The 16,721-nt window shown below is 39.4% G+C and overlaps 1 long non-coding RNA gene across 1 annotated transcript in view; it reads left to right on the forward strand.

Annotated features, from left to right (window-relative positions):
- The first annotated feature begins 15,445 nt into the window (after positions 1–15,445).
- The window catches only part of LOC113481376, a 12,971-nt gene continuing 11,695 nt past the window's right edge, over positions 15,446–16,721 (forward strand). The window contains exon 1 of the long non-coding RNA XR_003398671.1: positions 15,446–15,560. This is a non-coding gene — a long non-coding RNA (uncharacterized LOC113481376). The remainder of the gene's footprint in view (positions 15,561–16,721) is intronic.

A 16,721-nucleotide genomic window follows, 5' to 3' on the forward strand; every position in this document is an offset into this window, starting at 1 on the left:
TACTCATTTATCAAAGGCTTGTGCATGCTGGTGCTATGGCCTTCGTTATCCCAGGAACAAGCACTGAGGTTGCGACCCAAAAAGCCAATTCCTACTGCCAGGCTAGCCCTGTTTTTTCCTTACTTACTCAAACATCCCATACAAGTTCACAGGACATACAAGGCTATGCTTATATCTGGAATTTGTACAGTATGTATATGGTATGAAAAGCCACAATTCTGCTGTGTTCCCGCATTAGCACCAAGAAGAGGCTACAAGGAGAGAGCACTGCTATCAGCTGCGTTCCTTCATCTCCTGAGCCATGGGCAGCTCTAATTTTCAGACAAGCTTTCCTCTCTCCCTCACCCTTTCCCCCCCGCCCTGGCTTTTCTCTATTGTTATGTCTTTCCCATCAAGGGAATTCACCCTCAAGTTCAGATCACACACACTTAGGAGATGCAGTGGAGAATTGGCCCTTTGTGAGCGTGTGAAGGATGCTTTCCTTGACCTGTCAGAGAACATATTTTACTCGATGAGAAAGAATGCTGGGCCAAATTCCTCCCTACTGTAAGCAGGCTGCTAGAAGTGGATTGACATCAGGGATGAGCATGGCCTACTTTGGCAGGCAGAAGGTCTCCTAAGCAGATGACACTTACTGTTTACAATGTATTGGCTGCTTTTACTGCTCTTTTAAGTGATGGTGGGTGTTTATACCAAACAATGCAAATAGGAAGTCATTTGTTTGTGAGGGCCTAATCCTGAAGCCCTTATTTGGTGTTTACTGAAGTTAAATTCAGCCTTTACTCAGATAAACTCAGTTGAATTCACAAGGAGTTTGCAACATTGAGGACAAGAAGAGGACTGTGGGAGTGTGCTGCCTGTTTTTGGCTAAAACACAAAGATACTTTCTGTTAAAAACACATACTGAAGAAAATAGAAGCACACACAATTACTGCCTATATGCATGTGGCACTATACGTGTACACATGAACACAATTGCACACTAATCTAATCAATACATTCATTTCTTATTAGAACATAATTACACATCCCAGGAGGCTGGAACAGAAAAGTCCCATTAACCCCTCATGCCCTTTTCAGCTTTCCTCTGCCTTTCCATCTAACAGACCTCTGTGTCACTCCACTCATTAGCAGTTACTGTCTATGACATTGTTACATAAATAAGGATGTCGACCTGTCAGAATGGGTCACCCAATTCAAGGGTGATGATAAATATCTGTCCCTCTGAATTAGGCCAAAGACACCAGAGTACAGGACAGCTACTGTTGATTATTGGATAGTTAATGTATAGAGGACAAAAGGTGCTGAGGCCTGGTCACTTTTTGGATCATTAATATGGATTTAGGCCTATTGTTAAAAAAAAAAAAAGCACACGTACACACAAAACTAGGTTAGCAAGAACATGCATAACTTTCAACTTGGGATAGAATGCATAGATGGCGGGTAGATTCATGGTGTTGAAGGCGTGGCTTTTGCATGAAATTGATGGTCTTTTAAATAAACAAAATATTTTGGGGTCAGGCTGAAAAAAATTTTCAGCTTGATTTAAAGCATTTAAAGATGCCTTTAAATAAGCAGAAATTACTCCAGAAAGGGGAATATGCAGTAAAGCAGGATTCAGTTCAGAAGCAGCTAGAGAGTTGTATCCTGTATCACATGGTTTGCACTGAAAGCCATCAGTTACTGCCAAGACTCTTCTGAAATTCTGCTTTATTTTCTAAACACTTTTTTCTACTTAAATAATAAAGGGACTGGAGAGTATCTGTAACCCCAATTCGTTCATTTAGTGTTTATTATCTTTTTGTGTTAATGACATTATTCCTTGCAGGTAGCACTTAAGTGTGATGCAACACACTACTTTGATTTTAGTAGCAGATAATGTAAAAATACCAAGGCATTTTGTAGACAGAGGCTCTTGCCATTGCAAATAAGAATGAATTAAGACCCTTTTCCAAAAGACTCAATGCTGTAACTCACTGAAAACGTTAAGTGCTGGGCAGGAACATCCCCTAGGATTTGTTTATCTCCAAGTCTAATCGCAGCACCCACAACTTTCCCTGATGTCAGTGTCCCACAGGATCAGACTGTCATATCACCGTCTAGAATTTATTACACAATTTGCTCTGAATGGGAGATCCCGTCTGGTTGGGAGCTAAGTGTCCTGTAAAGAGGTCAGTTAAAGTACAGCATGTCTTTGCAGAGTCAGGCCCCTCTGTTGGTTTTACTCCACTCATTCCTACTCTGTGCAGTGCTATATCCTTCACAGTCCTGCCACTGAGCTGAAAGAGACCTGGCTACAACATTCTGCTAGAGCAAGGCTCTGCCAGATGATGATACCAACCCATGTGCCAACTCAGTAGTGCAAGGTAGCTGTAATTCGCTCTGTGTTTCCCTCTTCCTAATTTCCTCCACCCTCAGGGAACAACTGTTGCAAGGAGTATCCCTGTTTTTCTGGCACACTAACGATGGAAAAGTTCTGCTAGTTATTGTAGTCAGAAATCTCAGTCTCATTGGTGGTGCCAGACAGCAATCTTTGGAGCACAGGAGGATCAACATGTCAACTCGAGTTTGCTGAGACACCGTGCCAGTCCTGAACTTCTGATTGGAGTAGAGACTGTGAGTTCTGGCTTACTGGATAATAGTCACATCTTTATCCAGGTTCAGCTGTGAAGATCTGGAAAAAAGAAAATGCAGGTTGATCAGCTCCTGAATTTCCCTTCCTGGGGTAAGACTCTGCCAGCTCTTTGGGAGTGTGTATTTGTGTTGAATCAGTGATGGCACACAGGAAATCTGAGCAGATGTAGTTGTCCTTTGAGCTCAGTGGGGTCTTTTCATTTGACAAATAAATGGCTTAATAAAAAGATATGAGGGAGGGAAGGAGCAGGAATAAACAAGCCAAAAATACTGTCCCATAACAGAAACGTAAAAAGAACTGGAAGAAAGGTACAATCTGCTCACTGGGTAAAGCACCTACCTGCATCTTCAGTTCAAACTCTGGAGTGCGGAGCTGCTGTATCCCCATCACAGATGTCTTTGGATTTCAGTGGTAGAGGAAATGTAAGTTTTCAAACCCTCTGTGGTGAAAGATGGTCCAATGTACTCCACAGTATCTTCTGCAAACGTAACAATGCTCTCACGACAAAGGTATTCTTGAGGGCTGCTGTTTGGCTAACCCATCAATTTCTAGCAGTGTACACCAGCTTCTGCAGCTTGACTTAAGGGACAAACTCTGGAGGTGGTCTACGGTGGCACATTTGTATCTTTAGTGGATGACACCCACAAGGAAATATCTAATGTATCCCGTACATGAATTGTATATCAGCAAAAGATACTGAAAAGATTTAGAAATGTTTTGGAAATGTTGGGAACACTGTTCCCAAATCTATTTTTCCCATTCAAACTGCAGTCACACATACCATTTTATTTAACTGCATTACATTCTACTATTTTGTGATTATTATTGGTAACAATTCATACTCCTCCATAAAATCAATTTTTAGAATTAATTTTCCAGAACAGATAGATTTGTCTGTGCACGAATCTGCTGATGTGTTTCTGCTGGAATATACAACATTTTCTGTGGAGACTGAAGCCTTTGGGGTCTGAAAGGTGTAAAAATAAAAAGTCAACCTTCCTGCATCAATATAACAATTAAATTTTGAAAATGCTTTGATCTAAGATTTCCTCAGTGTATTTTCTAATATGCATTGAAGATGATGTTATAGGAAAGACAAGGTTATTGCATGGCTTGGAAGTGCAATGTAGTAAGGTCATTCACTACTACCTGTCTCTTAAAGGCAGTGTTCTGACTGGTATCATCAGACATCCTCAGATATCAACACCTATTCTGTTATAATGACAGATTTGATAGTCTGTGGGAAATATTTAAAAAACATGATTCAGAAAAATACAATGAATTACATTATTTCTTTCTATTTGGTTATTTCCTAAATATTTCACAGGACCAGCATGGCTGTGTTAGCTTGATATCTATCAGAAACCAGGGGGAACCACGTCAAAATATAAGTTAAAAAATGAAAATATATTTCTTTCCTTTTTAAGGTTGATTGTAAAAAAACTTGTGCATACACACATGCTACATTTATAAAAATAATTCCTAACACCCTCTAAAAAAGTCCAATCATAATATCTCAAATATGTGGCCAATATATATGGGATTATTTTGCAGCAGTGGGTTAAGCATATTGCTGGCAAAGAACTCCAGGACACTATGATATAAATTCACAGAAATAGTGCTTGCTAATGCAGTAAATGACGACAGCTGCTGTAACTGCTGAACTAAAAGGGAGCTCTATCCAAGAATAATGAATATTTCCCATTGCATTTCAGAAGTGCATGCTTTGCACATGTGAGTTTGGGTCATAACTCACTCAGCCCTACATATCCCTCCATTTACTGCATGGTAACATTTAGATTAATTAATTAAAGGTCCAGAGTTAATTGTGCACATACTCAGCTTGAGAATTCCAGCGAAGCAGCCCCTGGTAGCCAAGTCCTCGGCACAGTCACAGGCCAGGTACCACCTGGCCAGCACAGAGCCCCTCGCAGTGCCCGGCTCACCCCAGCCTGCTGAAGGCAATGGCACTCCTGCCATAAACTGCCAGGGCAAGAAAGCCCTTCGGCTTCCCACTGCAGCCCGGTAACAATCTGCCCGTTTGTGCCGGTGGTTTTTGTGCTGTGACTACCTTTCCAACAGGAACTGCACTGAGATCACTGGCTTATTCCAGTCTAGCCACTGAAAGGCTGCCTGTTTATTAAAACCATACTCTCTGTGAAATGCATCTTTGTCTATGAAATGGCATGGCCATTACATAATAAGTTTGTGATTTATGGTCGTCAGATAGTGTGTTTGCAGTAGGCAAAGCAGCAGGCCTTGGGGGATCAGGATTTGTTAGCCCAAGGCTGTCCATCTTCAGGTGCTTTCATGCTTGCTTGCTTCACTGAAACAATGATTGATGGGACTTAGCTTCTTGAAGAGTGAACAGCGCTACTTCTACCAGTGGATGAAGCAAATCCAAACCATCAGCTGTAGTATAAAACATATCAGAAGCATCTGAAGCACCTGGACATCCATCAGAGTGATGTGGAAAGCTACCTGGGATATCTCTAGAGTTCAGGTATTGGAAGCAGTCTAGCTGTGGTGGGACGGAGCACCATGAACATTCATTTACCCACCTGAGAAGTGCTTGAGGCGGTGAATCCACAAACATTTTTCTCTGTGGCAGTTTTGGCTTGAGCAAGTCATGCTGCCACCGCCCAGGGCTGTTTGTGGCAGGCCCTACACTGCCCTCTTTGTTCCGCACAGAGGGGTGGCAGGAGCATGGGAGCAGGCAGCAGCGAGCCAGAGTGGGCATCGCCTGCTGACACTGACTCCGTGTCCTAGAGAAATGTGTGTGTAACCACAACGCAGGGGCAGGATGAATAAGCTTATGTGGAAGTCTGTGACTGAATCATTCTGGAAAATGGGCTCTAGGCATTTTTGAAAATGTTACCCATTGCTAGTAGGGACTATATGTCTTAAAGAAAAGGCAAAAGGGAATTTAGTCTATTCCTTTAAGTGCATAGTGTCATGTATAAAAGAAATCACCAGCACAGCTGCCGTTAGCTGGAAGATGTGAACTTTCTCAGCAAGTAATTGATGGCCATAAAGATTACACTGCCCTCTCTAAAGTGGTTCCTGGTGTTAATCTAATCAGTGCCAAGTACAGTAGCTGTTGATCTGTGCCAAGAACCTTTCTCTTCTATTACCTGTGTTAAGACTTTTCCTTGGATGCAAAAGCAACTTTTCATAAGTATTGAAGCTGAAACAAAACACAAAAAAGCGACTGTCTGTTACAGGGAATTAGGAAAGAGGTCTGATGTGTCAGTTGTATCAGTTTATATGAAAATTCTGGTGGTGAAAAGTTCCTTGCTCATTTGATTGTTTGTTATCAAAGGGTGTGTGCAATGTATGAGAGCAGCAAACAGAGCTAAATTCCTGTGAGTAAATTATCCACCTTGAATTTCTCAACAGCTCCATACCAGTCAAGTTACAAATATTAGTATTCATTTGCATGTATATTACCAGTGTGATATCAGCTCATGTTGTTAAGGTGTGATGCAATAAATGGCCTAAGTGTACCATTGTATGGTAAGTGTGCAAACCCTTCTGCCTCCTATGGATGCTCACACAGGTCCATGCATTATGCTTTGAAAATGTTTATTTGCGAGTTTGCCTCTAAGTGGTATGATGCAAAAACTTCCAGTCTTGCACTGAATCCTGGAAATTAGTGTCTTGCTCAGGAGAAACTCTGCTTAATGAGCGACACAACCGCACGCCTCAGGAACGAGACAGGACAAGCCGCTAAATCCAGAAATTAGGTACAGAAGAAAGCAAGTGACAAGAGGCTGAATATTTATTAACCTTTTTACAACACTATATCTGCCATTCATCACAATCCCTATACAAGAAGGTTGTTTGTCCTCCTGGCTGACTTAACTCCAGGACCATGCCAGCAAGTGTGTCTTGAACAGGTACAGCCGTGCACTGCAGTGCTTACCATGGCTGGCCTTGAACAGGGCCAGCAGCATCAGTCAGGAGTTACTTTGCAAGCTGTCTTTTACCGAAAAAAGCAAGCCAAAGTGTTGACAGAGAGATGGTAAAGCCTTTGTAATGCCTACAGCCAAGCGTGCCCCACGCTGTGATCTCATCAGATGTCATGTGCTAACTCAGTACTTCATGGAGGGCTTTTACAGTGTGTATGGGAGGCACTGTTGGTGAATGTGGCGTGCTGTCTTCTGAATCTGGCTTAAGCTCACTAATTAATGGACACTGTAGGTGCCTAGACTAGTTAACAGTCTTGCTATCAACCTCTTCTCTTGCTGTGGGCGTTTTTCCATCATTTTTGCTAAAGGGCATTTGATGATGTAATTAACGACTACGCTTCTCTATGGTAGTGGAAGCAGACAAGTGCTGCAGGGTGAATCTCACATCTAACTGGACAGGACAGGTGTGCAGCCAGGAAACAGAGGGACACAGTGTTCTCCAGCATCAGGCTGTCTCCATTTTTGGCTGGGGGTATGGAAGTGTGACATGAAAGGGGCAAAGACCGTGAGAGAAGAAAGTAGGAACAACGGGTGTGGCCTGAACCTGTGGTGTAGACAGAGGGAAGACAGAATGACTGATTCTGGCTGAGAAAATGTGTGTGATAGAAGCAAAGGGGCTCAGTAATTAGAAAATAAACAAAAACAGAATCTGAGAAATTTCCCTTTTCCAGGCTGTAGAGCCAAGTTCAGATTCTTTCAGGAACTGATTCCGTTTATATCAATGAGAGGAGAAAATACCTGCTCACTCTGAAATATGTGATTTCCATTGCTGAATTCCACTTCTATGCACTCAAACATATGGCCCATGTCCCCCTGACCCCACCAGGAACACAGTTGCACAGTTTCTGTCATAGCTGGCTTGCTGTGTTGGGTTGGCGGGATTTCCAGATTTGGGATAGAAAGTTTCTGCTCTGTGACCCCACCTTTTTGCAGCTCTTCTGGTACGTACAGAAGGGCATCCTTTCCCAGCGCCCATGGCACACCAGAGAAATTCTCACTAAAGTATCACAGAGCAGAACGGGCCCTTCAACTTTGTTTGTCTGCGTTCATTTTCACGGATACAGCATACGCCTTTTGTCAGCAGGAGGAGGCACAGAATTAAGAGTGTGAGCATTTATTGCTTACATGAGCTTGTATCCTATAGTATAAACTTGGCTAAACAGCAGCATTTTAGATTTAGCTTAACTGTCCGTAACCCCTTTAACTCAACTCATTTATAATAGAGTGGTGTACAGCTCCATCCATTAGCATTGTAGAAGTTTTTGAAAAAAAAAAAAGAGACATTTTTAAATAAGTGAAGACTCATACCCAGTTATTAAAAGAAAATTCAAAATTTATTAGTGTTTTGCTCTACTTTAATTCTGTATGCTTCCTATATAGACCCCGATATGTACACATGCACACACATTCACAGATTTTTATACACGTGTGTGTGTAAATATATATATATATACACACACACGTGTGTGTGTTCCTTATGGATATACATGTATGTTTGCCTGGAAAGTATATGAAATGTCAGCATCTTTGTAAAACATTCTCTAAGATGCTTTGGAGTTCAGTGATGTGTCATTATTGACGATTTATTTTTATTACAGAAACGGTGCTAGAGAACCTAACCAAAATAGGGATCAGGTTGTGTTAAGCAGTCTTCAAATGGTTCCTGCTTTGATGCAGATGTTTTCGAGGGGAAGTGAAGAGAAGGAAAGATGTAAGGACTACAAAGCAGACTAGTGGCTTAGCTGGAAATAAATTTTGGTGGCCTGACTAATACCTTTTGATTCTCACTGGCTTCCTGTGTTGCAGGTTGATGAATCATCTATCAGCAGCAGGGTTTGTCTGAATATTATCATAGATTGCTCTGATGCTCAGTCCTGCAGGGGTCCAAGCATTTCATGGCAGCCTTCAGAAACTCCTCCTGCTCTGCTGGTTTTCAGAGTCCTGACAGTGACCCAACACTGAATTTACTCTGCTCGTGCTGTGACCAGATCGGGCCAGGACCATACTTTGCCCTCAGCACTCAGTCCAAGGTTCCAATGAATTTCCAAAGAGGTGAGCTGCGTTTTATTCCCACTGTTGTGTTTTATTCCCACTCCTCATTTTCACATGCTTGTTCACATCCAGGTTCCAGGAGGAGCTTCAAGAGGAAGTGCCAGAATCTTATTAGGGAAATATTGTTGTGCTTTTACTCCCCAAAGAGGCCTGGTGCAATTAAAAAGGCAGCAGCATGCTCCTGCAGAAGTCTGAGAGATGAAGGAAGCAGATGAGATGGAAAAGTTAGTAGGAAGAAGGAAAAGTGTGAAAGAGGTACAGCGCATGGGAACGTAAAGAGAAAGGAAATGACTGATGAGGGAGAATGTGAGCCTTCTCTGGTTCACAGTGTTACGATACCGCTGTCTGCATTTGTCACATCATTTAACAGTGACCTGCAAATGATTATTTTTATTGCATTTATGCTTTTCATCACTTCTTGATGATTTACAATGAAAGCTTAAAAGAGTTCACAGCTTGATTTTTTTTTTAATATACTCGTTGTTGTTCTGTATCTCAAGCTTTTTGTACACGCAAAATTCTTGCCAGCACAACTAAATTAGTTTAGGTTTATTTTGATACGTTAATGTACAATCCTTCTCCTACAGACACCCAAACCCTCATCAGCATCTGGGGGACACACTCTGGTTGGTGCAGTCATTTTCAAGAGCTCTAATTTCTGTCCATAAGAAATGCTCAAACTGGCAAAGCTTTTGCTGGCAGACAGGCTTTCAAAATGTCAGGAAGACAGAGATGAGGGAAGGGGGAGTGGAATTTTACAGGCAATACTTGCATGTGCTAAATAAAAAATGAGGGCAGGATTTATTTCCCTGCCTCAATTCCCTTTGCAGTTCACCTTTAAAGGAAAATATTTTTTTAATGCACATATATTAAATGTGCTCACGATTATGATTGTTGTTTAATGAATAGGAAATTCATTGCATTTGAGGATGTTGAGCTCACAGAAACAGCTGAAAAAATATTATAAGCATTCATTATAGACAAGTGAAGAAACAAGCATGTATGTGTATATGTTTATGTGTATGTGTACATGTATATTAAACACCACACAGCACATTATTTGAGCGAGGGCCTTCTCAAGGACATGGATGACATATATGCATGATGGATTTAAAATAACAGGGTCAAACGTGAAAGTAAATCCAAAGATCAAACAGAAACAGAATAGAAAAGAAAATAAGGAACAAACTGAGAGGAATTTATGCTAAAAACTGGCTGTATTCCATATTAGTTATTCAGACTTCCAGATTAAGACAAACTAATTTTGTTATTTCTTTTTTTGCTCTTTTATTGAAAACAGATACACCCCAATTCCAGGAGATGTTTAAACACGTGCTTAACTTTAAGCATGTAAGTAATCCTAATGAAGTTGTTTTACTGAGTACTCAGAAAAGCCATGATTAATAAAGACCTTCACTGTCGTTTAAAAGATCTAGAACTAGTGGAGAGGAGAAAATGACTATTACATTTTTATATATTTAATTATATATGTGAAAAAGAGGAATCCTGTAGCAATACACATGAGTGAGAAGCTTAAAATTGCAGAAGAATAATTAAGGAAACATAAGGCGAGCAGGCAGACCTGTATCCACAAGGCTCTTTTTTTAATATATTAAGATGAAACCTGAACAATACTAATCTTTTTCATTATTTTAAGATAGTAGAACAGTAAGGTAAAAGGAGTAGAGTTGGCTTTATTTCAGAAAAAAATCCATATTGATAATATAATGAGTATGGGGATAATTAAACATTTTCCTTTCTAACAGTAACATGAATAATTTTCAACAGAACTTATTAAACACAAACTACTGAAATCAGAGTTAAGATCAAGGTATCCACATATCTGTACCCAAGAATTTTAAAGGAGCTCAGTGGTTTTCCGAAGTGCCAGTGCATGTAATAGATAGCGACCGGGTACAAGCTTCTAGAAACACTAAGTGGCAAATGCTATCTCTGATGATATGAAAAGGAAGCTGTCAAACAGGGATGTGAAAGATACACCACTTCTGCATTTCCCTGGAAAACATACTGGAGAGTAAGGTGGGTTCTGTATTGCTGCAAATTTTCAAATCAAAGAATAGATATTCTGAAATATATGTTCCAGTATGAGTCTATTGAGGAAACGCTATAGATAAGGTTATATTGGCAATAGAACTATGGCATAAATGTACATGCACTTATGTCTAATATTCTATTCTCAAAACCCGACTATATGTAATGGCTTCATACTCAATATGCTGAACTTCGTATGTCCTAACATGTATCATTAAACATGTATTTCCTTATGCCTTGCATTGCACAGCCAAGATCCTAACTCAGGGCTTTCTCTGCACCTACAGCAGCTCATCTCAGAGTGACAGGCTGTAACTTAAGCTGAAGTCTCCTTTGTTATTTTTTTCTTGGATGGACCAAATGCACAAATCTGTAAAATTAAACATATCATCTTTGATCTAAACCAATAGGAGCTCAGTAGTGAGAAACAATGTGGCAATCTGTACCATGATGGAATGATGCCAGTGCTCACTTTTTTTGTTTCCTGTTTTGATGCAACACTAATACATCTATTATTTTATTAAAAAATGGTGTACCACAAAACCTAGTTGCCTATGAAACACTTGCCGATGTCCCATGGACAACTGATGAGCAAACAGAATATTTTACATGTATATACCATATTTATTACCTCAATACTTCTAATTTTTAAGTAACTGTCATTCCGTCAACAGCATGGTGAGAGGAGGTTTTATTACAGTACTTTTAGATCCTGATATCATGATTCTTACTGGAAATAATTAGCAAAACCTCCATGAGCCCTGGAGATCACCATTTGTAATGAATAACCAAAAGGCTATTGCATCCAGAGGATGCCATTCTTGAGCTTATGTGGAATATCAAAGGTGAGACTGGTATTTACATACCAATGCAGGCAGCCAACCAAGAGAAGACCATTTTATTGCTCTTTTGCCTTTTCTTAACTGTACCATCACTTATTCATGCTAACAATTATGGTATGTAGATAACCAATATTCCTTCGCTTGCTAACTTCAGTGAGGCTGGAGGTATTACCACTTGGTCAGATCTTCAGGAGCTAAAATATTTTTCTCCTTTGTGTTAAAAGGGAGATGGGTGAGCCAAAAGATGATAGTATCTTTATTCTTTGGTCCTTCCCAAAATCTGATGATCTAAACAATTAATATTTCTCAACTCCTTGCTCACTGCCTTGAATGAAGCACTATTGAATTATAAACTAAAATATCAAAGTATTGTATAGAAACTTCAGATAAATGGGGATCAGACAGTGTAGGTAGAGCTATATAACATGGATGTTATTGGTTTAATTGCATGAATTAAGGTAGTCTTCTGCTATCTTCTGGAGAAAGGATAAATAAAAGCAAAATATTATTACAAGGAGATAAATTTAAAGGTGCAACCACAGAGAAAATAAATACTGTCATTAATTTAGTGGCATCTTCATTGACTATATGAATTTGGGTTCAATAGAGAATGTTTATAAAACTGGAGCTTTTCCTTTGTATTTGCAGTCACACTGACTCTAGGTTGCCAGGTAAGTTAAATGTCTGCCAAAAAGCTTTCTGTGGATGTAGACAGCTCACAGCAAGTCGATCCTTAATTTTTTCAGAACCTACTGTCTGTCAGAAACTCTTAAGAGTTAAAAAAACCCACAAGTTACCCAGTGATTCAGTGTAAAAATTACAGTTGGCTGTTTGAGCCTCTAATTGCCTAGTGTCCTTGGCAAGAACAAACACAGAGCCGTATCATTTGATATCTTGAACCATAACCTGCAATAATCCATACTCTTTAATCCTTCATATAGCTGTCACTGTGTCATCACAATTTATTTTAAAACGGTATTCTTTAGTACTAATCTCATTCCTAATCATTCATATTAATGTTAGCAGTAAGTGAATTAGGGTGTTATTTGCCTAATAAGTGCCATATGTGATGCTTAAGTACTTGTAAGTAATTGCATATCAGAGAAGACAGCATTAAATGTCAATGGCATATACAGTATGAAAAATGGAAGAGACCAATATTAAACTTTTGATAGAAATAACTTCAGCAAAACTTTCCCACAGGCAACAGAACTCTGATATTTTTAGCTGGTTGAGGCCAATGTATGTTAAGAATAGCATTCACTGCAGTGGGAAAATACATGATTTCTATTATGGGGCAGTCAGAATAACAACATACTGATGATACACTGGTATAAAATATGTAATTATCTAGCATGCAAAAGAATAAATCACATAAACTGTTTACAGTAGGAATTGTGAAAGGACAATGACACATTGTTGTCTTCTTTCTGTAGCAAGGATAAAGTTTGGCTTCTAAACTTGCAAAATCTAATTCATGGTGTTTATGTGATGCTTCCTGCAAGGACTCTGATAAGACTTTTTTATTTCTAATAAATTAGGTTAGATATTAGCTTGGTTAAAATGGCAGATAGAGCTGGATAAAATTAGAAAGATGTTAGCTTGGATAACATCTTTCGTTTCTTCACCTTATACCATTAGTCTAAAATTGTACGGAACAGTCCTCCTTTCCTATGCACTGCAATTTTGCTTCTAGAACCTTTACTGTATTGTAATTCATAGGGTAAAAAATTCTTAACCATATGAGAGTGGTCAGGCTCTTTGAGATCTATGCATGGAGTGATTACTCTTATTGCAGAACTACTGGTCCATCATATTAATAATTATTAATGATGCAGAGAACAAAGACATTGTGTGTCCTCATCTATCACTGTATATAAAAATAGTTTTAATTGATAAGCCCCATCTGTTCTGTATGCTACTATTATATCATTGTAAGTTGTAAAAATAGAGCAAAATCAATATTTTTTATCTGTTCTCCTTGGTAGCAAAGAAAGACCTAAGCCTCAGGATTAGCAGGCAGATATGAGGAAGATTTCTTTCTTTGTGATACAAATCTGTATTAATTGATTTTTTTTTGATGTGGATTAATTGCAGCTCTTTATTTGGAATAATATCACAAATATACTATGGACAAGTATAGATTGCTAAGCCTAGATTTCAGCTGAATGCAGCGAATCAATACCTAAGTCTAATTTAAAGCAATTCATTAAGGCCCCAGGAAAGGCTAAATAATATATGTGAGAAATGTCTCATCTGGAGCCTTAAAGGAGTTTCTCCCAAAACAGAATAAATACATTTGTAATATATAATTATTGCAGATTAAGCTTGCTCTAATGCTTTCCATTTGCCAGCTATTAGACTAAGGGTGCAGAGGAACACCTCGGCAGCTTGGGCTGTGGTAGCAGCATCCTGACGGCCAGAGCCCCTCTCCGTGTTTATCACCAGGCTTGCAGTTCAGGAGAGGAGGACAGCTGTCACGTGTTGCAATCCCTCAAGTCTCTGTTTACCTTTCTGATAATGAAAGTGTTCATATTCTCATTTTAAGGAAGTGCAATGTTGTATACTCACTATGGTTTCCGATAGCCTACACTAGACAGGAGAAGTACACTTCAATTTTGGCAGAGCCCCTCTGTGCTGGTTCTTTACCATCACCCCTGTACCTGTGAGCACAGGCACTCTGAGCTGGGACTCTCAGAATCACTTGTGCCTGAAAAGTAGACTCACATAGGATTAATTTTCATCACTGTTTTATAGTAGACACATTATGTGTCTTATAGGCCATTAAGAACTTTCCTTGGCTATTTTATATGTTGTGTGATTTCAGATAGATTGTAACTAGACAGTAGATTGCATATGATTTGAGGTTGAAATTAGCCAACAGTTAAAAACTCAGGAGAGCTTAGTGCTTCTGTTAATATACATTCTTCCTGTACAAGCCCACAACATGTATAGCAGTGTCAGTATTACCGTTACCAGAGACAACAACTGGTGTATCTGTAATGATTTTGAAGCTGTTCAGTCTCTGACCGGACTAGTGCATCACTCTTGCTTTCAGTTCAGTCAAATGTGCAGTTCAGGTTCTGATCTTAAGCATCCATTTTGAAGTTTATTACGTGAGCAAACAGTGTTAAAATTGCTACTAATAACTGGCCTTACGGAAGTTCTTTTGGTGACCTGTAGTGAATGTGTATTATACAAGGTAAATTTCAGGGTTCTCTGATTTAAGAGCTTTCAGAATATAAACTGTGTCAAAAAAAGAAGGGAAGTGGCTGTAGCAATTGATTAATACCATTGTTACAATACTTGAGACAGATCCTAGGTTTAGAAGCGCTAAATGCAAAACCTAGGATAAAACACCTTAGTGCAACATAAATGAACAAAAAAGATAAATTTAAAAATAATCTTGTACTAAGTATATTTTGAAAATGCTCTTACATATTGACATATGATCTTCCTGGACATGTCTGGGGATAAGATAGAAACAGACTTCAAGTGTATACTAGTAGTTCTGACTAGTTCAAATTTTAGCACTTACCAAATTCATGAACTTCTCTGAAGTCGCAAAGGAGATGCATTTGTCTTAGTAGTTCCACAAATGCTGCACTTAAGAAAAAGTTTCCTTAGTGTTGCTTAAGACACTTGGTTTTAGAGCTAGAAATCCCAAATTATTAGTACAAGTCCCAGGTTTCAGCAGGGCTACAGCAGGGATAAATGCAAACAACTTCTGGGAAAACCCTGCACACAAGTTTCTCTGCAGTGGAATAAGCCAGCGAAAACATTCTGTCAACTCTCCAATGTGTGTATACTGTTAACTAACGCTGTTATGGCTTTAAGCCTTGTCCCTTCTTTTTTGCTTTGCCTAGGCTAATATCTGTCCTCTCGATACCACCTTAACTCCCAGTGCTGGAGCCTGTGTTTTCCTTCAGTGGAGATAATAGAGTTTGATTCTCACTGTGAAGATACCAAAGGCTGTTAACTCAAGTGCAGTGAAGATAAGCTAACCAGGTATTTAATGTGGTTAAATTACTTTGACTTCTTGTTCCCATATACACTAGTTTGTCCTTGCTCTTGTATTAAATATTGTTTTCACAGCTTAATTGTCTAATTAAAAATAGCTAGTACCTGAATTAGCTAACCACTTCTTCCAGGAAAGATTTAGCATGACTTGGGACTGATTTTCTGCATGCTATGCTCCCTTTACACTACAGTACGGGAAATATTTATACTAAGTATATTGAATTGCTATAGAAATAATGCTCAATGTAATTACATGATGGAAGATGTTAGAGAACAGAAATTTCTTGCTTTTTCTCATTCATTTGTACTTCTTCGACCCTTTCTTAATTCCATGTTGCTCCCATGGCAGCACCATAAATCAAAGCCTAGATCTGAAGTGTGGAAATGTTAGAGCATAAATGCATCCAGGATAGACTGCTCTTGCATTTGACAGTTAAGAAAGCCAAGAGAATAAACATCATCGTAAGTCAGTATGCCCTCTATCTGGCTTAGACTATCTGGAGGCCATCTGAATAAACTCTCAGCTGAAACAGGAAGCCCTGGGACTAGATCTTTCACCTTCCTTTGATTGTCATTTTCTAATTGTTTTCATTTTTTAGTGACGCCAGCACACTTGTTCATTGATGTTCCATTTTGGCCTTGACTGTGCCAGATCCACCCAGAGAAGTCAGAAGCCAAGAACAAATTGGGCCTAAATTAAGAGTGGGCTTTCCTTGAGGCATTCTTATACATAAAGTATAAGGTCATGAATTAAGATGCAGCCAATGCTGAAGTTTTGTATTAGTGGTGTGAAGACAGGGTGCTTCTTGAATAGGTGGAAATAGCATGTGTGCACATGTCCACATACTCAAAAACAAGGATACCAACAACAGAAATATTACTGCAAAGATACACTAAAATGTGTCCATATTCTTTTCCAAACTAGAAAACTATCACAGCTGACTAGATAGGGAGAGATTTCACTTATTTTCTAGTCTCTGATGTTAGCCTGGTAGTGCAAAGGAAGCAGGACCAGAAAAAGGTGGCATGGTGTAGCAATACAGCAAGTTCAGGTCTCTCCTCTCCCCTCCTCTCCCCTCCTCTCCTCTCCTCTCTCCTCTCCTCTCCTCTCCTCTCCTCTCCTCTCCTCTCCTCTCCTCTCCTCTCCTC

The sequence above is a fragment of the Athene cunicularia genome (genome assembly GCF_003259725.1).
Source record: "Athene cunicularia isolate RWA chromosome 5 unlocalized genomic scaffold, athCun1 chr5_part3, whole genome shotgun sequence".
Classification (NCBI taxonomy): Eukaryota; Metazoa; Chordata; class Aves; order Strigiformes; family Strigidae; genus Athene; species Athene cunicularia.